Raw genomic sequence first — 22,266 nt, 5'->3', positions numbered from 1 at the left:
TTTTAGGAGACAATAACTCCATTTATCACTTTGATCTTTGAATCTTTGCAGTCCTTTTACATTCACAAACAGCCATATTACACACTGCATGAAACGTAATGTCCGAAAAAGCATAATTGGGGGACTTTAAGGGACAACATGGCAACATCTGTTCAACAAGGTAGCGAAATAATTTAAAATCAGTTATATTTGCCCCCCTCCCCCCTGCTGTTTTCCTTTCTCTTTTCCTCACATTTTCTCTCTTTTTTGTATTTTTTTCAACTTTTCTTTAAGTCTTCACTTTCCTGTCCTAATTTTCTCTTTCCCTCTAAACTCTCTCTCTTTCTGTTCTCGCCTAGGGTTTAATTAGTATGAACTCAGCGTCTCGCGCTATGGCATCTGGGTACTCGGTTGTTGTTTATTACATGGACTTTTTTTTTGTAGATGTCTCATAATTTCCTCCTTGTCTCTCTCCTTCCAGAGTGCCTGATGGCTTTTAGGACACTGTAGGGACATTATATTTTATAACATGTACTAACACTGCTGAGCAAAGTAGAGCTAATTTGAAAAAGAGCATAAATCACAGTAGGAAGAGAAATCTGTATGAGACGTTAGCGTGGGGAAGTTATAGAGACGGTGAGTGTGTCGAACAGATGGAAACTGAAGAATGATCGCCCAGATCATTCATATGTGCCATGACTGTGTGTGTCCCGCCACAGGTGGTCGCTAAATATGACATATTGTCACAGTTAATAAACGTAGAGATGATAGGACAGATGGTCCCGTGTGAAGTTATGATGGCGGATGATGATGTCATCTAGCCAGAGCAAAGAGTGGGTTGTAGGGGTTGGGAAAAATTGTTTCACCAATGCATCATGATACTTTCTCAAATGATTCTGGTTTGATCCACACACACACACACACACACACACACACACACATACACACACACACTCACTCAAAAAAAAAAAATCACAATGGGAATATTAATGAAATCTGCTTTTTACAAACAAAAATTTACAGATGCTGTGGCACAGAGGGCACATCTGGAGAAGTTTTTATATCATGAACGAAGTGTGTTTACACACAGAAACAAACATACAGTATGAGGGACAATATTTTGTAAATTTCAGGCTAAAAGCACTCAAAAACATAAGGAAAAAGGGTAAATGAAAAGCAGTGAAATATAATATATCTCACCAAGGCTGCATTTATTTAATAAAAAGTACAGTAAAGTACATTTTACAATTATAACTTAATACAATTAAAACTTATTTTAACACATTTTAAAATACGATTTATTCCTATGATGGCAAAGCAATATTTTCAGCATCATTACTCCAGTCTTCAGTGTCACATGATCCTTAAGATTTAGAAATCATTCTAATATGCTGATTTGGTGCTAAAAAAAAAGAAGGTTTCTTATCAATGTTTAACAGTTGTGCTGATTTTCCCCCCAGATTCTTTGATGAATATAAAGATTATCTTTATTTATTCATTTATTTTAAATAGATTTTTTGTAACATTGTAAATGTTTTTAATGTAACTTTTGATCAATTTAATGCTGAATAAACATAAAAAACCTTTAGTCTTCTTTGAATGGCCGTCAACAGAGAAATAAGTCTCTTGGAAACACTTACATGAGCTCATGTACTCTGTGGAATTTAATGAGGAATAACAATTACAATCATGCACCTGAAAGATGATCATTCACAGCCACAGAAAATGACGCATCTGTACACAGAATTCAGCCATGAGCCACTTTAAATTGTCAAAACATTTAAAACTTGAGACATACATATTTTTGCCCATACCAAAAAACTGAGGTACAGTGAGAATCATTTTGGAAACAGATTGTGACTCCCTGAATTGAATTCTGAGGTGCGTAGTGAGAGAAAATACAAAAAGGGAAAGATGTTGATGGAGGGAGAGACAGAAAAAAAGGGTGACAGACAGACACCATCTTAATCGGCGCGTCTCATTCCAATCGTCTGCCGTAGATTAGGCCTGAGATTGCTTTGGTGTATTGGGGGATTAGACTTGGTGCCATCGTCACCCAAACGTCTGCCTCTCTCTCCTAAACTTCAATCAACAACTTTCACAGATAGCCTGCATGTCTGCAGATTGACGTCAGGTGAAAATCTCATTATAAAGACAGAGATGCCATCTTTGGGCACTGTGTTCTCCATCCTTTTCCATTTAACTGCTCGTGAAGTCACCTGAGATTTAAAGGAGGTGGTTTTGTCGGCCAAGGAAAAGACTACTTATAGAAGATTTGTAGATTTTGTGACAGCGGCAGATTGTGAGAAAGCATTGTTAGTGTATGAAGACTTTATTGCCAGGGAGATACTCTCAACAGGCATTGAGGTTGAGTCATTCTTTGCAAAAACTTTGGCACGCTCTCCACACAAATGAGTGGGTGGAAGGAAGAGGGGGTTTGGCTAGAAAGAAAAAGAGAAAAACACTTGGGGTACCCAATTAAAGTCTAAAAGATGACACATCGGATATCGACATTGACAGTCTCACCATGGTAACCGGTTTCATCGAACCTCTTTCCCTCCCTCTCCGTCTCTTTTCCCGCCGTCTCTCCTTGTTCTCATGCATATGAAATTTTCATGAGACGTGCTAGAGTGGGTGTCCACCTGAAGCCCTGAGGCACAGGTGCGATGAGTCTAATGGGATCTACATGCAAAACAACTTGAGTTCGTGTGAGAGAAAGTAAAAAATAAAGCCTAAACAAACAAGTATGCAGACAAAATCTGTCTAGACAGTTGAAGGTGGGTTTTTCTTCATGTACACACTCCCTGTGGTTTCACAAATTCATGCTGGTGTTCTGAATCGAAAGTGCACACCTACATTAATAATTCAAATGTGCTCCTCGAGAGTGCCATAAATTATAGTGGGGACAAGACAATGGACCCATTTGGCAAAAAAAAACAAGCAAACACAGAAATTATGTGCTAAATATATTATGTAAATAGCAAAGATTAAGGAAATGTTTTTCAGATTGAACATACTGTATACAAAATGTACTTCAAGGGGCAAGAAAAAAACATTTACTATCTTAGGCCCCGTTTACACCTATAGTATTAAGATACGTTTTGGACGATCGGGTCACAAGTAGATGAGTGAGACACATTCTCGTTTACACCTGGTGTTTTAATTCGTCTCTTTTGTCCACTTTCAGCCACTTCTGTCCTGCTTTTTGGGTGGGCTTTTTCAGATAATTCGATCTAATGGACAAAATAAGCTCAACCAATTAACAATGAACGTGCCAGGAGACGACGGAAAAACATAGGGAGAGCATCAGCTTTCGTTTCTGCTCGGACAGCCGCAAGACCACGCTGAACGCTGTGAGTGTGTGTTAGAAATCAGGAATGGTGAGAACATTGTGCTTGGTACGTTTTTCGTCTTTAGCTGACAAAGTTTAAATCCCGTCTGACTAGCGCGCTTCCCATAATGTTTACGCATTAGGTCAGTAGGTGGAGAGTAGACTGTCTTTTGTGGCTGTTCGAATGCATTCGACCACATGAGCATCTACACTACGAAAGCAATATGGTTGAATGTGTTTTCGATTCTGAAAGTGGTAGAAAGTGGACAAGCTCAAACCATTTTAAACTCTGTTTACACCTGTATTTAGCCTTGTGCACTTTTGATCGATTCGACCAGAGTAATACCAGGTGTAAACAGGGCCTGATAAAATATATAGCCAAAAATGTATATATATAATATATAAACACACACACACACAGAGAAGGAGAAGTTTTAGAACTGGGGGTCATCCAATCTCCAACACCCTTGGAGTTATTTTTGGGAAAGCTTCTGTGGATTAAACTAGATGTTCTCGGTCTCAAACCTAGTGGGAGTCTGGATGGAGAACAGCTAACCTATTTGCTATGCCACCAGCATCCTATCAGTATCAATGTTCTGTCAGTCCTGCAGTTTAAATCTTTCAAATTATATATTCAAAACACAAATATGCCTAAAATATGCTTTTCCCCGCACATAGCAGACTGCAACACGCATCAGTTTTCACAGTAAACAGGAGTGCTCTGGGCCCACGGCCAGCATGCCAGGATATGCATGAGTGTGTTTCATCATCAGATCCGTGAGCATCGCAGCATGTTGGATTTTACCTGCCGCCGCAGAGCTCACCTGATGGAAACAGGCAGAAATGTCCTTCTCATTCAGAGACTGATTTTCTTGGAGATGAAATGTTCACTCACACAGAACAGCACCCTTATTACAGGTCAGAGATAAGATGAGGAGAAAGAGGGGGCGCAGGGGTTTAAGCAGCCACGGTATAACACACAGAGGAGATATGACAGTTTCAGCCGTGCTTTTAGGGTAAATGTTCCATTACAGCCGAGCAGGGGCTCAGATGTTGGAGAGAGTGTAGTAGATGAAAGTGAAAGAAAAAAAGAGAAAAGCACATGAGGATAGATGGCGAGTGTGAGAAATTTTAAGGAGGCAAGTTAGGGTAGATAAGCTGGAAACCCTTCTGTATGGTGACACTCATGCAAAAGACATTTAAAGGGATAGTTCACCCAAATATTTCATTCACTCACACTCATGCCATCTTTCTTTCTTTAGATAAACACACACGAAGATTATCCATCTCTGTGAGTCCATATACAGTAATGCAAGTGAACGGGGTTTGACGCTTGAAAAACCACACACAGCAATCGTGACGTGCCCAATCCATACGACCCCAGAGGATGAATCAATGTCTTCTGAAGTAAAATGATAGGTGTGTATAAAAAATACTAATATTTTTACATTTTTAGCTATAAATCTTTGCTTCCAACCAACTCAGATATGAGCATTCATGAGAGGGACATTTTGACACGTGACGTAAGTGCAATGTGAAGTTCGCATGAGAAGTAACGCTAAAGAAACTGTTGAATGCCAATTCTCCTGCGAACTTCACAACGCACTTACGTCACATGAGAAAATGTCCCTCTCGTGAAAGCTCATATGACAGCTGGTTGGAAGCAAGTTAAAAATATTAGTAAATATTTTTCTTACACATGTAACCCGGTCCTGTAGTCGACCTGGTTTGAGCGGGATTCGAACCGGGGTCTCTGGTGTGGGAGTGCTAACAAGGACGCTAAAGACCACAGCTGCTAGCGCGCCTCTTGAGGCCAGGGGAGTGAGGTTTACATGTACAGCTCTTACTGGCCTACATCCGTTACACAAACACCTATCTTATGGATTACCGTCACGATCGCTGTGTGTGGTTTTTCAAGCATCATTGCATTATATGGACTCACAGAGATGGATTATTTTCCTAAAAATCTTTATTTGTGTTTATCTGAAAATGAAAGTCATACATTAGGGATCGCATGAGGGATAGTCAATTATTAGAGAATTTTCATTTTTTGGCTGAACTTTTCCTTTAAGAAGACACAAAATCTGACAGTAATTAACAGTTATGCACATCTTTGACATGGTGAGGCTCAGAGTTGGTGTATTTGTGTGGGTGTATGTGATCTATAACCAGACATCCCCATAAATTATCTGATATCTCTGTACTAAACCAAATTTTAGCAGCAGCCACCCTGCAATTCTTGCTTTAACCCTGAAGCTAAGCAGGGTTGATGCTGATCAGTGGTCAGGCCATCAGGGGATGCTCATCTTATGTAACACTCCAGTGTAGTGTAGTAATGTAAAAAATGTTTTTTTTTTTTTTTTTTTTTTTTTTGATAAATCACTAAATTGAGTTTCTGATTCTCCGTGTGGTCAATCAAAGTCACAGGGTAGGGGTGTAACAAAAATAATTTGCTCTATAGCCTCTATCAATCATTCCCTCCTAATCTAAACCTCACTCTGTGTCTCCTCTCTGCTGATTGCTACATCTGCCGTCACATTATCCAGGTGTGTGCTACGCACTGGTGATGACAGAGAAGATTAAATAAATGTAACTAGTAATTAAGTGTGAGGACAAAAAGACCTGACTCACAACTGAGTGTGTTGCAGGGATGAGGTATTTTTGTTGGCCAAAACTCGGAAATGAGTTAGCATTTTAGCATTTCTGAAAGGCTTCCTAAAAATAAGGTCTGTGGTGACCACAAGCTGAAAGGGATAGTTCACCTTAAAATATAACAAAAAATGAAGTCGTTTTTTATTCACCCGTATAGTTCTAATGACGTATGCTGTTCTTTCTTTTATGGACCAGTTTTGTGATTTAATGGCAGTGATAGCGACTAGCATCAAGCTTTTTAAAAAAGATGCAAAAGTATTACAGAAGTGGCACGTGTCATAGTGTTCTTGGGGTATACGATTGCCGTCTAAAACTCAGTGAGTTTTCAAACAGAGCTAGCATTTTTTGTCATTCACACAAATGATTCTCTCTGCAATCATTCATTTTCTTTGTGCTCCTAACAGTCTAAAAAACCCCTAAATAAACCATCAAATGAATGTATCTCACTTTTGATTTCCTGTATTGACTCATAAATCCATGGAGTTTTGAATAGAGCAAAATTCTGGGTGACATTTTGATCGTAGGGCTGGGCTTGACTAATCGATAAATAGTGTGAGAGACTTTCTTCTCAAGTCATTAATAATAGAATCTCATTTGAAGCTGTTGCTGAGGCAACCATATAGTAGTTTCTGTGGCAGTCCTGCCTCAGCGAGTGCGGGGGAGGAACAAACATCGAAGACAATGTCTGAGGTAACAGTCACAAGAATAAGGCACAAAGGTGACAAAGTCAAGCTTGGAGCATTTATGAGTTGCCCTGCCTTTACTGGGAAGATAAAAAATAAAAAATCCTAGTGTTATAGCAAAAGTCAGAGGTAAACTGAGGAGATAAGGACTGGAATCGATTCTAAACACCAGTTTGGCATTATTTCCTCAGCAATAAGGGGAATTACATCACTGCAATAGTGCAATATATCCATGTCAGAGAACCAAAATGTCATAATGCTGGGAAGGTCTTTAAAAAGCATTGATTATCTCAAAGTGTGTGTGGGATGGAGTCAGTTTCATTATAATGATTATTATGCAGGTGGAAATTTAGAATAGCTGTAAAATCTCTGTAATAAGAAAATAAAACCTGACATCACAATAAAAAATACAGAATTTATGTTGAATATATTTAGAATGTAAGCTAAAGTTGTAAACCGCACAGCTTTGTATTAGAAAATGTACTTGTATGTTGTAAAACAAAAAAAAATGTTGTAAATATGTATTTATTTTATTTCTAACACATATTTATATTTGGATATTTTTGTTTACTTTTAAATACAGTAGGCCTACATTTAAAAAAATATATATATCTTTATATAATTTCTTTTATTTTTTTTGCAGTTTGGGTATAAGGCATAGTTCACCCCCCACAATGGGGCCTGGGAACCTTAGTGGTCAGTTCACGTTATATGTGCCTAGTGGCCTTGGAAAATAATGGTCAGCTTGCACTGTAAATGTAGAGGGCACTAATATTTAGGATCTTTTGGCAGTCCTGGGTCATGTAGCCTGAGGCCCCGTCCACACTACTGCGTTTTCGTTTAAAAACGGAGACCTTTTGCTACGTTTGCACCTCCCGTCCACACTAAAAGGGCAAAAACGGAGACCCAAAAAGTTTAGAAACGCTGCCGACCCGTTTTCCCGAATCTCCGGAGGGCGTTTTAGTGTGGACGGGTCAAAACGGAGGACTTTAGAAACGATGACGTAGTAGAGGCTCACGCTCGGATCTATGATTGGGTGTCATCAGTCATGGCGTAGGCTATATCTTTTCTAGCAGCTGTTGTGCAAGTAAATTCTAAATTTTACAATGCTATAACTGCCTACATGCGCCGGAGGCAAGCTATTATTCGAGCGATCTGTGACAATTCCCGGTAAAATAGTGACAATGTGACAATTCCCGATAAAATAGTTTACGTTTGACAATTCCCGGTATCGACCGTGTACATGGAGCGTCGGTTTTGGGTTAACCCGGGAAGAACCAGCGCATGGTGGGATAATTTTATCAATGAAGTTGTGTTTACACCGGCTCGCGCATGCCCAGTGTTGGTGAATGGTCACGTGATCCGCGTTTTCAGTCGTTTTAATGTGGACGGAGATCAATTCTAATACGCAGCTAAAACGCTGGTGTGGACAGAGATCGTATTCGTTTTAATTCTCCGTTTCTAAACGAAAACGCAGTAGTGTGGACTGGGCCTGAGACTTTGGAGACCCTTGTCAGTCTGAAAACCCAAGGCACTGGGACACTGGCCCAGTCTAACACAGTCTTGTTCAAAAGCATATTCCTTATTACCAAACCAGCAGGTAAACGGACCCCTTACCAATGGTCACAGATCAGGCCTTAATATGTGTCGTGTGGTTTGCTCCGGAAAAGACACAGGTGTAAAAAGTCACTGCTGTCATTTGGAAAGGGGTTTGGAAGAGTGACTGGACAAATGGAAAACCAGGTCAGGCAAGAAATGCAAATGATGTAAAAGTATGGATGAGTGCACCTGCGCTCTTTTATCTGGGATGGAGAATCAGAGAAAAAAAGGCCTGTTAAAAAAGGCCTATTAAAACCAAGTATAGAAATCTCATCAAGTTTTTGCATAGATTCCAAAATAATAACTATAAGAACGCAGAAAAACTTAATTCTGTTTGTGATCTGATGTTCAGCAGTTCTTTTTTAATAGTTATCTTATTTTGAATTGTCAGTCACGAAAGCTTGCTTAAACACTGCAGGTGTCATGATGAATTTTCAAGCTGATTGCTCACTAAAAACTCAATAGTTTCAAGTCATTTCAAGTTTGATTTTGATGTAACCATACGGTGATATCTAGCCCAGATAGCAATTTTGCATTTAAAAGATGTCTAATAGCCGTCCAAACACAGCCCTGATGTCTAGGCTAAAACAAGGCAAAATTTGAGCTGTCAATGAAAATTTTATAGACGTCTAACCATAGCCCAAGAATAGACACAGGCTACGCATAAAACATGTCAAAGAAATGAAACCAAACATCTTGTAATAACTGATGACTGCTTACATGACTGAATATCATACATCTCGCAAGTTCTTTTGGCAAAAACAACGTGACTAAATTCAAGGTTATTTTGGCTAGAAGTGGGTTACTCATAGCCGGACTGTATCAGGTCTATAGTTAGTGAAATGTGGGCTATTGTTTGCTGGGAAGTGGGTGAGTTATATATTTACTTTTTTATTATTATTCCCATTAACACCATTATTCAGCTATTCATTCAGACTCAACAACTGAATAAACCAACCATAGCGAGGCTCACGTCACTAAAACAGTCTCTTCATGACTTTATTCCAAAGATTAAAAGCCGTCTATGCCGGATTAAAGATGTCGACGACAGATATTATATGCTGTGTCTAAAGGTAGGGACACACCAAGTGTTCTTAAAGATTTTAGTGCAAGTTCTGTAAATCAAATCTACAATATTAAGGGAAATCATTTTACAGGGAATGACAAAAATCATAATTGTCAATTATTAATTCCCTTGATATTGTTGATTTGATTATTAGAACTTACACTAAAATACTTAAGAACACTTAGACACAGCATATGTGTCATATATATATATATATATATATAGTGTTCTTAATTAAGATCTATTAATCATCTAAAATATCAAGGGAAATAATTGACAATTATGACTTTTGTCATACCCTGTACATACTCTAACCAACACACACTTACTTGAAGCTGCTGACACAGGGCTGAGGACAACACTGAGACCTCACTTTTTCAACCCTTCTCTTCCTCTGTAGTCAGAAAACCAAAAGATCAAAAGCACCATGACTTCAAAGTAGGAGGAGCAAGCTGTCGGTAAGTCAGGGGGCTGAGCATCTGTCATAATGACTGCTGCGTTTTGTAGACTCGTCTTCAGTCCGAGGTTCTACATGAGTCCGTGAGGAGAAGGACATCAGCAGTTCTTCTGCTGTCGTGTCTCTTGTTTTCTTTCACACCATGGTTTTTTTTCTTCTTTTTTTAGTCTGAGTTTGCAAACTTTTTGTGAATTGCAAAGTAACTTCAAGACTTTGATGCCCAACAGCAAGATGGCCATTATTTTTTTACTTACCTGATTTTGACAAGGCACATATGTCCTATAAAACATTCCCGATCAGCAAGTGAAATCATCAATCATTGCATTGTTAATGTTTTAGTTTTTGTAGATTGGTTAATCAGATCTGCATTTGGAGAAGCCTGCTGTTAAATTAGGAACATATTGGTAAAAGGTAATACTGTGTAAAAAAAGTTTAGTGAGAAAAAAGTTTAGAAAGGATCTGTCACTTTCAGACCAGAACCTGTAATGAGCAACTTGGGGTGGTGTGTCTAGTGTTTAATGATCTTGACTGGCAACTGAAAAGTTGTATATTCAAACCTCAGAGGGGTTGAGCCATGAACCATCACAACACCTTTGTGCCCCTTAAAGACACTTGACCCATTTAAGCCTGCGGGTACCTAAAGTTAACAAAGTCTCTACATTTCTTTTTCCATCTGTATTTTGTACAGCAGAAAACAACCAAACATGTGGCTGTCACAAATACTCTGGAAAGCAATGCACAGAGAAGAAGATTCAAGTAGACAGACTTTATTATGATCCAAAGTACTGAGGAGAAACACAGGAACTCATGCAGGGAAAAATCATAAAACGAGAACCAAGAAGGGACAAAACTGAACAGTGAGTATAAATACAGTATAAGGCAAACATAATGAGATTCAGATGCAAATCATAGAAACAAATGAGGACATAATCAGTAATCAAGGAAACCGAAACTAAACAGATCAGGGAAACAAGAACTAAAGGAAACAAAATAGAACATCAAAGAAATTTTATGCAAGTCAAAGGGGTTTTGTTTTGGACAAATGCAGTAGAAACATTCATAAAAATATGTTCTTTGGTGTTCCACAGAAAGTGGTGCAGGTTTGGTACAACATTATGGGTGAAAATCAAACTTTCCCTACGAATGCATAGTGCAAACCAGTAAGGTTGCCATATATTACTGCCATATTTAACTTTGACATGAAAAAGCGCATTTAAAATTGCAAAAGAACTGCACAGTGTTCATATAAAAGATTGTGCAAATAATTCTATATAGCAATATAATTATTTGCCCTTACCCTATCCCTTTTTTTTTGTTGACCTTTAGTGTTGGGGAAAGTTACTTTTAAAAGTAATGCATTACAATATTGCATTACTCCCTGAAAAGTAAGTAATTGCGTTATTTAATTTTTATGGAAAAATGTGTTACTTTTGCATTACTTTTTCTCATCTGGGCTGGCAAATGTAAAGGCCCTTTTACTTAAGTAAAATCAATAAGCCTCAGGCTGAAGGAAATGCAAATTCACTCCTGTACAGTAGAGGGCGCCGCTCAAACAAACCTTTCAGCTGTGCTGCCATTCTGGATCGCAGAATAAAGTTAAAGACTATAGGTTTGTTCGACATCGACTGCGGCTGGATGTAACCGAACGGCGAGAGTTGCCGCGTGCGGGCGGGGAGGAGCTGCAAACGGAGACGTGTTGTCGGACACTTTCTGGTTCCCGTAGTGACCGCTCACGTGGTGTTTGCATACTTTCCTACAGCTGAAGTGAAATAAATGCAATTTGCCAAATACACAGATGTTTCAGAGACATTTCCATTCAATACTTTATGTACTGCTTCATACTGTGTCTGATTGAACAAGAATAAAGTTCGACATAAGCCTATAGCTACTATCAATGTAGTGGAGTCGAGGTTTTTTAATCAGTTTTATTTCGATAAACATGACACAATATAACATCGCGACTACATGAAAAGAGTGTTTACTGCTATAAAAAACAGATTTGTGAGCTTTAGTGGAACTAAAGGTGTGAGAATAAACCCGAAACACACGTGATTGTTGTCATGCGATGAATCTGGCCAATCGTGGAACAGCTGTGTCGTCATCAGAGCTTGTGCAGCCGCTTTTGAGAAGCTGCGCTGGCTGAGTTCTCCGGCTACTCTCGAATCGCTCTCGCGGTACTTTGATGGCATACGTCACACGTGGCGTCGGCGCTGTATCGAGTCTGACAAAATTTCTAGCCGGCATGCACTGCTTCAAGTCAGCCGCCGATCGGTCTGCGGAGAGCTACATGAGGTCGGACAAGCCTTATTACTTCAGCAATGAAAACAAACCAATTACACACAAATGTGATGTTTATCTAAAGCCCTTTTTGCTTATTATGGTTGAATTGGATCACCGTAGGTTAGTAGCAAAAATGTTGGTTAATAAAGTGAGATTAAATACATAAAGTATATTTGTGTTATTGAACATTTAATCATTGCAGGTTCGTGTAATATTCAGCGTTTGCATTTCACTCTTTTTATTCCTTTTGAGGAATACTGAAAAAATTTTTTTTGCAAGTGAGATGTGCTCAACGTGCAGCCTCTGTACCTTTTCATATAGGTATGTTGAGTTATTAGCTGTGTGGTTTGTTTGTGTTGAATGATTGTGCCTTGATAGCACAATTCCATCCTTATGTGATCCTTTCTTGTTTTAGGCTGATTTATGAAGAGGTTTTACTCTCTGTCTGGGAAGCGGGGCAGACAAACATTTATTGCTGCGGCCCCTTCAATGGGCTGACAGCCTTGTTGGAATGCTGAATAACGGTAAATGCAGTATATTTTATTGAGGCCGATTGTTTATGAGTTTGACGCAATTAATACACAAACATTTATTTGATGTGGTTAATAACTGTGCTCCTGTTTTAGAGTACTTTTATCTATCATGTTTGGGGATTGAGAGCTGAGATTGGGTAACTATCGCTAAAGTATGTTTTGTTTGTTCTCTTTTATTGCCGGTTATATTGATGCGTATTAACAATTTTTTTTTTTTATTCATTATTCTTAAAGGGGCAGACCAGCCACTGTTTCTTGAGTATTTAAGTTTTCTATTGTGTTGTTTCTTCTTTTACTTGATATTAATGTTATATATGTGATTTTTATATTAAATGTTGTTTGTGTTATTTGCTTTTGTTTCTGTGGTACTGCTCTCCTCTTTTTGTGTGTTACAAGGCTCAGTGACTTTGTTCAGGGCCGGGCCTGCATCGACACTTAACCTCCCTCGGTGTAGGTGATTTGGGTGGTGTGGCACTACTGTGTGGTGTTTACCAGAAGGTTGGCACTGCAATGGTGATTAATTACTTTTTATTTGTGGTGTATGCTATGGGTTTTCTTCTTCTGTCTCTTACAGATGGCAGGAGGTCCATAAGAGCAAGCATACTCTTGCTGTCTTGAGAAGAGCTATTTCCTACTTCCGTGAATTTTAGTATGGACACATGTTTTAATTGGTGTTTTAATCTTTGATGGTCTATGTTGGAACAATAAAATTGTGATTTTCTTACAAACTACATTTGCAGCTTAGAATCAAGTATTGTGATCTGTGGAGGGCTCCTCCTGCATTGAATAAGGAGATGGTCCGCTTATATTTCCTATACACTACAGTACATACAATAAGGATCATGTTCACACACTTGCTCACGGTTTCTCTTAACATGGGGACAGGAGAGGTGTCTGTCAATAAATGGGAAAACAAAGTAACTTGCGCTACTTTTTTGAAAAAGTCACTAAGATATTTTGTTGTAAATTTTAAAGTAATGCATTACTTTACTAGTTAATTGAAAAAGTAATCTGATTACGTAACTTGTGTTACTTCTTGTAACGTGTTACCCCCCAGCACTGTTGATGCTTGAAAACCAACAAATCCACTTTAAAATCTGATTTTTTTTTTTTACTTTTTCAGATCAGATTTTAAGTTTTTGTGAAGCAGGATGTGATGCATTTGTAAATTAATATAACGTGTGCAGTTTTGTCTGAAGCGGTGTCCGAATGCACTTCTGCTCACTCAGCATATATGAATGTGCTTGACTGAAAGAGTCTTTTAGACACTAGTCTTTTAGTCGTTATATAGGCTACACCAGTGGTTCTCAACTCCAGTCCTCAGGACCCGCTGCTCTGCACATTTTGTATGTCTCTCTTATCTGACACACTCAGTTCAGTTCATGGAGTCTCTCCTAATGAGCTGATGATCTGATTCAGGTGTGTTAAATAAGGGAGACATACAAAATGTGCAGAGCAGTGGGTCCCGAGGACTGGAGTTGAGAACCACTGGGCTGCACTGTTTTCAAGTTCAGCCAACACTATCTCACGACCAATTCGTACGAATTCGTACGAATGATAAAAAGTTGGCTAATTCGTACGAATTCGTACGACCTCACTCGTACGAATTTGTACGATTTGTCTAAACCCACGTGATGGGTAGGTTTAGGGGCGGGGTCAGGGGTAGGTCATTCGTATGAATTCATATGAATTGGGCAATTCGTAAAATATGTACGATTTTGCAAAAAATTTGTACGAGTGAGGTCGTATGAATTCGTATGAATTAGCCACCTCGTACAATTTGTACGTTTTCCCGTGAGATCAGGTTGGTTCAGCAGTGTGTCAAGACTTCACAATAAACATGAGCATGTACATTTTCCATCCTCTCTTTCCAGACTGAATTTCAATTGCTGTATGGCAACGTCTCACTGCAAATATTAAACTAATAACGTCTTAAATGTCTTGTGATGAAAATTCGTTGGATATAGAACAGATTTCATCGCTAAAACAGTGTGAAGAGTCCTAAAGATTAAGTGTAGTGAGTCATTGTGTATTAAAGCACCAGATTAATAAAATGTAATTTAACCTGAGTATGAATAGTTCAATATAAAACAAGTCCTGTTCATCTCACAAGACTGTTAGTTTACTGTGCTGAAACCGAAACATACAAGTGCTTCTGCAGCCATATTCAAATGACGCTCTTCTACATAGTCATTTTCTGCTATTTGTCACCAACTGCATTAGACATGTTATGTCACAAGACTCAAGGGAACATTACGCAACGTATATTGTTTCAAAAGCAAGTCCATCCTCTCCAGCTCCTCCTAATAGACTCTCCTGACCCTGTCTGTGTTTTTGGATCCAGGCGAATTATTTTGCTTTCATCAGGAGAGCTGATCTGTTGGCATGGAAATCAAAATGCAAATGGCTGTGAAAGGAGGATGCACTCGATAGAAATTCAAATCGCACACGCAGCAGCTTGTAATCGTGAGCAAATTCACAGTGCACTGTTGACATTATTAAATTTCAAGACAGATTAAGGCATTATGGGAAGCTTTGTGTAATCCAGCGAATCAGCATATTGCTTTACTTTTGCAAACATGCTCAAAAATTCCATTAGAGGTGGTATAAGGGTGATGTCAACCTCTGAGATTGAGTGTGATTTTTGCTTTCACATGTTTGTGTGTGGGTTGTAGATTTAGTATTATACCTATGTGAGTTTTTAAGGAACATGAAGCCCAATGATCACTTCTCTGGTTATATAAACTCACAGCTGAAAACATCCACTGAAAATAAAGCAATTCTTGCGCGCTTTTAACTTGTGGCTGGCTTCAACATCTAATGGGTTTGTCTGCTGTTCTCCAAAACGAACCGCTTCCGAGGTCAAATTAAAGGTCTCACATCTTTTTTCAAGAGTAAACTTTATTTTGTCCCACTTGTGTTCAGTTTTAGCTGCACTGGCCGGTAGGTCAGCAGTGCAGCAGCTTTGCTTGATTTTAGGTCTTTTCTCAGTACAACAGTTCATGCTGCATGTTTGACTCCATCTCTATGGAGCAAGTGAGGGGGAGGAGAAAGATAGAGGTATAGGAACCGCAATCTTTGGTTCTCTATGACCTTTGACCCCTGTGATCAGTACATTCCCACGTTCCTCCATCACACAGCTCCTTGAGTGACGGGGTCACTCAACAAGTCAATTTTATATGGGAAATTGTTTGGATAGAGCGTTTGTATTATCTTCAATCCCCCAAACGCAGTTAACTTATGACAGCTCAAAGGCACAGACTGGCTTGACACTTCTATTCTCCAGAAAGTTGTCAGAGCAAATGAGAAACCTATAAGTCTGCAGAATTAAACGGAAAGCTCGACAGATTTTTGGAGAATTGAAATGGCTTCATTAGCGATTATCTGAATAGGATTAGTTTTTCAAACAATGTTTGAAACAATGCCCTTGAGAGCACTCCACACTAGAGATGCGCGGATGGGCTATTATTTCATCCGCAACCGCATCACAAAAATCATCATCCGTCCGCCATCCAGCCGCACCAATTTTTCATTTGATTGGTTCAACTGCTCGCCACCCGCCCGAATTTAATTAAAATATTATTTTTCGTCACGTCATCCGCCCAATCCGCGGTTTATCCGCGGAGTCCGCGGCTGTAACCGCCAACCGCGCATCTCTACTCCACACCCGCCTATTATCACTCTCTCACAAACTACATTTCCCATAACTCACTGCCCGGACTCATCATCACTGATTGCATTCACCTGTGTCTCATCACCCTGTTAGTCTCAGCCTATTTATACCATGTTCACTCATTCACTCACTGTGAAGTTTTGTATGTTGTTGCACTGCATTCCTGAGCGTTTTCCCTGGTTTCTTGTCTCTTGGTTTTTGGATTTCTTGCCTGTTCCGTGGATTACTCTTTTGCCTCTGACCCCTGCCTGGTTTGTTTGTTTGTTTGTTTGTTTGTTTGTTTGTTTGGACGGCCTACCTGGGTTTTGACCTTTTGCCTGTTTATTTGATTACGTGTCTGGATTTCCCTGTCATTAAAGCTGCATTTGGATCTCTTCGTGTCTTGGAGCAGTTTGTAACAGTAGGGTTTTAGAGTTTAAGGAATTGTGTTTTTATGGCGACACTATGATAAGTTGTAAAATCAGATAACTTTAAAGTACATTTTTTATTTCACATACTGTACGTCTTGTGGCTATACTATCGAAAGAATGAGTATTTTGTTTACAGGCTTTTTAACTTGCATCGTAAGCGCCTCACTGTAACCCATATTTTTGCTTTTTTTTTGATAAAAGGAAGTAACTGGAAATGTATTTTTGTGGTAATCAAGTACAATTGCCACACATGCTGTTCATTGAGCTTAACTAAACTGGGATGCATTACGAAACTCATTAAGTACTATCTTATCAGTTTAGCACATGACAATGAATATAAATACAGCACAATTAGCATAAAATATGAAATAAGTTTAAAGTTTCCACGTGAACTTAATTAGTCAGATCACAGTAGTAATATGGTCATACGAATGTCCATTGGAATGTAAGGTGGCTTTAGTTCTTACATACTGTATGTGATATCTTATTTTGGAGAAGTTGTGCAGAGATTGATGTTTTTTCGAATCAAACAAAACAAGAGCAAAAAGAGATCTCTATATCGTCGGGGCTACAAAAATGATTTCAAGAGCTGGAATATATCAGAAATGATGCCTCATCATAGATGCATTGAAGCCACAACTCTATCACAGTGTGCAGTTTCCATTTCCTTTCTGTTACACTTCTGAATCCAAAACTCAGGATATTGAGTCAGTCATTGGCATCAACAATAAAGCAGAACGCACTGAGACATTATATGAGTCCAGCATCATTCTGACAAGCATTATCAGCTCTCTGATTGCAGCTGAGGGATTTTAAAATAGACTGTGCATCAAACCTGTGTAATGCATCAATATTCTATTGATATACTTCTCAAACTAAGCTTTTCAAACTTTATGTTTAGGTAGGCTAGATTATACATAAAACATATTTAATGGATATCATTTGTTTTAATATCACACCATTTGGATACAAATATAAATGAGGATTGCAATGGTAATAACATTAAAATGAACAAAATAATAGGGTTAATAACATGACATTTATTTTTTATTAATTTAATAAAAATGCATACAGTAATGAATTTAATTTACTTCTTTGTTGAACATGTTTTAAATTTATGAATAAAACATTATTTATTTTTTTATTTTTTTGTGGGGCTTAGAGATTTAATAAATGTGGAGGAGGAGTAATATCAAGAGATTATTATTAAAGGGTAACTCTCGCCAAAATGCAATCCAGGGTCTTTTTGTTAATCTACCCGAGGCAAACTTTTGTTTAAAAGCATGATTAGAATGGAAACGCCACTTTTAAGTTTGACCGTATTTTCGTTTTCGGTCAAATTGCCTTTTAAATGGGAGTGCTAAGAGCACGACTATGATAGTATCAAAATCGCTATTTTTAAATCACTAAGAAGGCTCGACACAACATGAAACTTTGCTCGAAGTATCACATGCATTGAGAACATTGTTTGTGTACACAGAGTTTACAAAAAAGAAAGAAAGAACGCAACACAATATATATTTATCTGTGTTCAATATCCCTCAGGTAAGTAATTTCCTTATATTACAATCAACATTGACATAATGAAATGTTTACAATAATTTTACATTAACTTCTCTCTCTTTTTCAGGCTCACATGTATCACATGTCAAAGCAACGTGAACTACAGCTCCGTGTGAGACTAATTAACTCAACGATTAAACTTACACATTGCAAAATCACATACAAATAACATACATCTCAAAGTTTCAATAAATATTTGTAGGCCTATTCACAACTGTCTTGTGCTTATTTCAAACTAAGCAGCAATCGAACAATAACCAATACGTTTTTAGACAAAATCAACACTTACACTTCCTTCTTTTTAGAGATATTTGCTTCACCTGACTGGTTATAATGTTTCGGTTCATTTGTGCGTGCAATAGCTAAAAGACAGTCATCTCATCTCCTTCGAGAAACATGTGAGGACAAAAATGCAAAGCACAGACCCAGACAAACAAATCAGTTTAGAATTCACTGGCAGACGCTTGGACTCACAGATGATCATGAATTTTGCAAAAGCAATTTCTAAAATATTTTCATGAGGGTAAATTGTGAGTATTTGGTATAATTTGTTTCTTGAAAAAAAAAAAAGCTGCACAATCATTGTAAACATTGATAAAAATAAGACATGTAACTTGAACACCATATCAAAGCATATCAAAAATTATTTCTGAAAGATCATGTGACACTGAAGATTATATTTTAAATTGTAATGATATTTCACATTATTTTTGATCAAATAAATGACCCTAAAATGTATAATCTAAATGTGTGTGTGCTTTTGTGAAAAAGAGATCTTGAAAAGAATCAGATTTGTCTTATAAATAGATCTAATAATTACACTCTCTTTGTCTGTCTCTATCTTGAAATGTCGTCATTTATTACCTCTGGCAATGCTGAAGGTGGAACATTAATAGACTACAGATTAAACAAGCCATTTCTCACTCTGAAGAGTTTTGTAAGGAAAACATCAGTATTACAATTGCACATACTTTGATTTATTAATTTGAACAAACACCTAACCATAAGTATTATACTTCAGTACATAACACATCCTGCATTTGTGCTACCGACATGAATGATACCTCAACTCATCGGCTTTGCTGAAGAGAAATGTGTTTACTTTACTAACCTGTCAGACTCACAGTTCCAAACTAGCAAAATAAAAATAAATATGACAAAAAAATCATGTAGTTCAATAAAGGAACCTGAGCCATTAGAAAACAGGATATCATTAAGACATTTTGGCTATGTTGGGCCAGTAAGCAACCAAATAGAAACCAACAACACCCTAGTAACCATTCAGAATACCCTACTAACCACATACAGCGAAGCAGACTCAGAGGTGTTGAACTGGAGAGCTGCTAAGTGTTCTCTGTATTATCGTCATGATGGTTATTGTCTCTGCATTCCCATCATGCCTCCCTGATACAGCCTCAGCATCCTAATCCTGTCGCATTGATGCGTCGGTGTGTCCGGATTGATAATGGGGTTTTGCCAGTGTGTGTGTGTGTGGGGTATTACTAATACCAGTAATTGTTGACCTTGTGGGGACAATGTTTTGGTCCCCATGAGGAAACCAGCTTATAAATCATGTGGTGTGTTTTGAAAATGTAAAAATGCAGAAAATGTTCTGTGATGTGTAGGGTTAGAATATGCATCTTACTTTGTATAGTATAAAAAAACAGTATGTCTATGGAAAGTCCCCATAAAACATGGGAACCCATCATGTGTTTGTGCGCACGGATGCACACATCATGCATTTGGGAAATTAAAGGGATATTTCTCCCCAAAAATGGGTAAATTCTGCCATTATTTACTATAATCTTCATATTACCCCAAACACGTATGACTTTCTTTCTTCCATAGAACACAAAAGGATCAATTCTGAATGTTACCGGTTAAGAAAAAAAGAAGTCTGAATCAGACTATACAGTATACAAATTAAACCTAAAAATAATTTGAAACCCCCTCCAAAGACATGTCAGCCAGCCTGATGTCGGCAGACCCAAACATGCACAATTGACTGACAGGCAGAGAGTGTTTCAAGGTTCCCCTGACACTGTCCCAGAGACAGGTGTGATTTCTAAGCACACCTATTTCAAGGATATCTGTCAGTAGCAACATTTTATGCTTGCTATTAAAAAATAGCTTATAATAAAATATTAAAATCAACTAATATTAATATTAACTGCATAGGTCTAGCAACATGCATGATTATTAACAAGACAAGGGCTGAATGAGGAACTTGTTAAATGTTGAAATTCATATTAAAATAGAAATATTGAAACTGAATACACACTGATATACTGATATACACTGCCGTTCAAATGTTTGGGGTCAGTAAGATTATTATTATATATATGATTTTTTTTACAGAAATTAATATTTTTATCCAGCAAGAATGTTTTAAATTGATCATACATTTAACATGTTACATTTATAATGTTTTATTTATATTTGAACTTTATATTCATCAAAGAATCCTGACAAAAAAAAAAAAAAGTGTCACAGTTTCCACAAAAATATTAAGCAGCACAACTGTTTTCAACATTGATAATTGAAATAAATATTTCTTGAGCATCAAATCAGCATATTAGAATGATTTCTGAAGGATCATGTGACACTGAAGACTGGAGTAATGATGCTGAAAATTCAGCTTTGCCATCACAGGAATAAATGAATCGATTTTAAAATATATATAAAACAGATATTTTAAATTATAATAATATTTTACAATGTTATACAGTGTTTGATGCAGACGATCAGATACAGCATCACTGGCTATCAGCAAAACTCTAGAATAAAAGCATATTGTTTGATTTTGAAGCTTTTTTAATATCTATACACATCAGCAGATTGGGCATAACAAAGAAATTACAACTTGTAAGGCCACCCTTTGTAAATGCTATAGTCTGACTAATTAATCTGATTTTATGATGGCAGTATTATGAGCCTATTTCTGTGCAGCTGTGCGGAAGAATTTATAAAATCATCAGAACTGCAATTAAGGACAGTGTTGGTGTGAAATTGTTGCAGCATTAATCAGGTCACATGAAGCACAATTATCAAAGAGGGGCCGCTTTACTGTTCTGAATAACTGAATAACATCTGAGCGGCGGTGCCAGGATGGCAGAGTGCCAGTGTACCAGCGTGCCACATGATTAACCCACAATGAGCCGACTGTTTCATTGCAGCGTGATGAGATTGAAGACTGAACTCTCTCTGGATTATACACAAGTTAAGTCTTATCTTCTACACAGTCCTCACCATTGCCCATGCTTACACCCATCTTCATTACTTTAACGGTTCTGAACTGCTATTTGATGCGCTTGGCCTTTAAAACTGATCATCGCCTGTGTTAAACCTTTAATAGCCGAGGTTGTGGAAAGTTCAAAATGTTCTGCTTATAGAATGTGATTTTATGTTGGGTCACACTGATAATTAAATTATGAGGCCCTTGTACCGTACATAATTGAATATCAGTGTTCTGATATTCTAGTCCTCTAATGAACTGGATCTATTCTCATACAAAAAGGTAAAAGGCTGCATTTATTTGATCAAAAATACAGTAAAACAGTAGTATTATGAAATAGTTGACACCTAATCCACTGTAGGTGAGTTGATTACATCCAAGTGCAGTTTTTTTATCAAATAGAACATATACAAAAATCAAAGACTTGTAGGTTGACACACACAAAGCTATAGAGACAATAGAAACAAGAGAGCTATATACACACATAGACTAATGACTAAACAAGACACCTGAAAGCAATCAAAACAACGAACCAATGGGAAGACAACACATGAACCAAAGGAACCACATGACAGGAACACATGAGGGGAAGAGGGAGGGCCTTTCCAAATACCCATAGTTGCGGTCTTGGCCACTTGAGAGTTCATGCACGCAACAGGAGGTAAGTGTGTAGGATTGTCCCATGTATTCTAAGCTCACTAAGCTATCCCATCATGCACCATTTTCAGGAACTCACGTGCCCCGTGAGATGTCGAGGAATACATTTCACTATAAGTTAAATTAATCAAATATTACGATTAGTTAG

The sequence above is a fragment of the Rutilus rutilus genome, assembly GCF_951802725.1.
Source record: "Rutilus rutilus genome assembly, chromosome: 12".
Lineage (NCBI taxonomy): Eukaryota > Metazoa > Chordata > Actinopteri > Cypriniformes > Leuciscidae > Rutilus > Rutilus rutilus.
Note: the sequence above shows the minus strand (reverse complement) of the source record.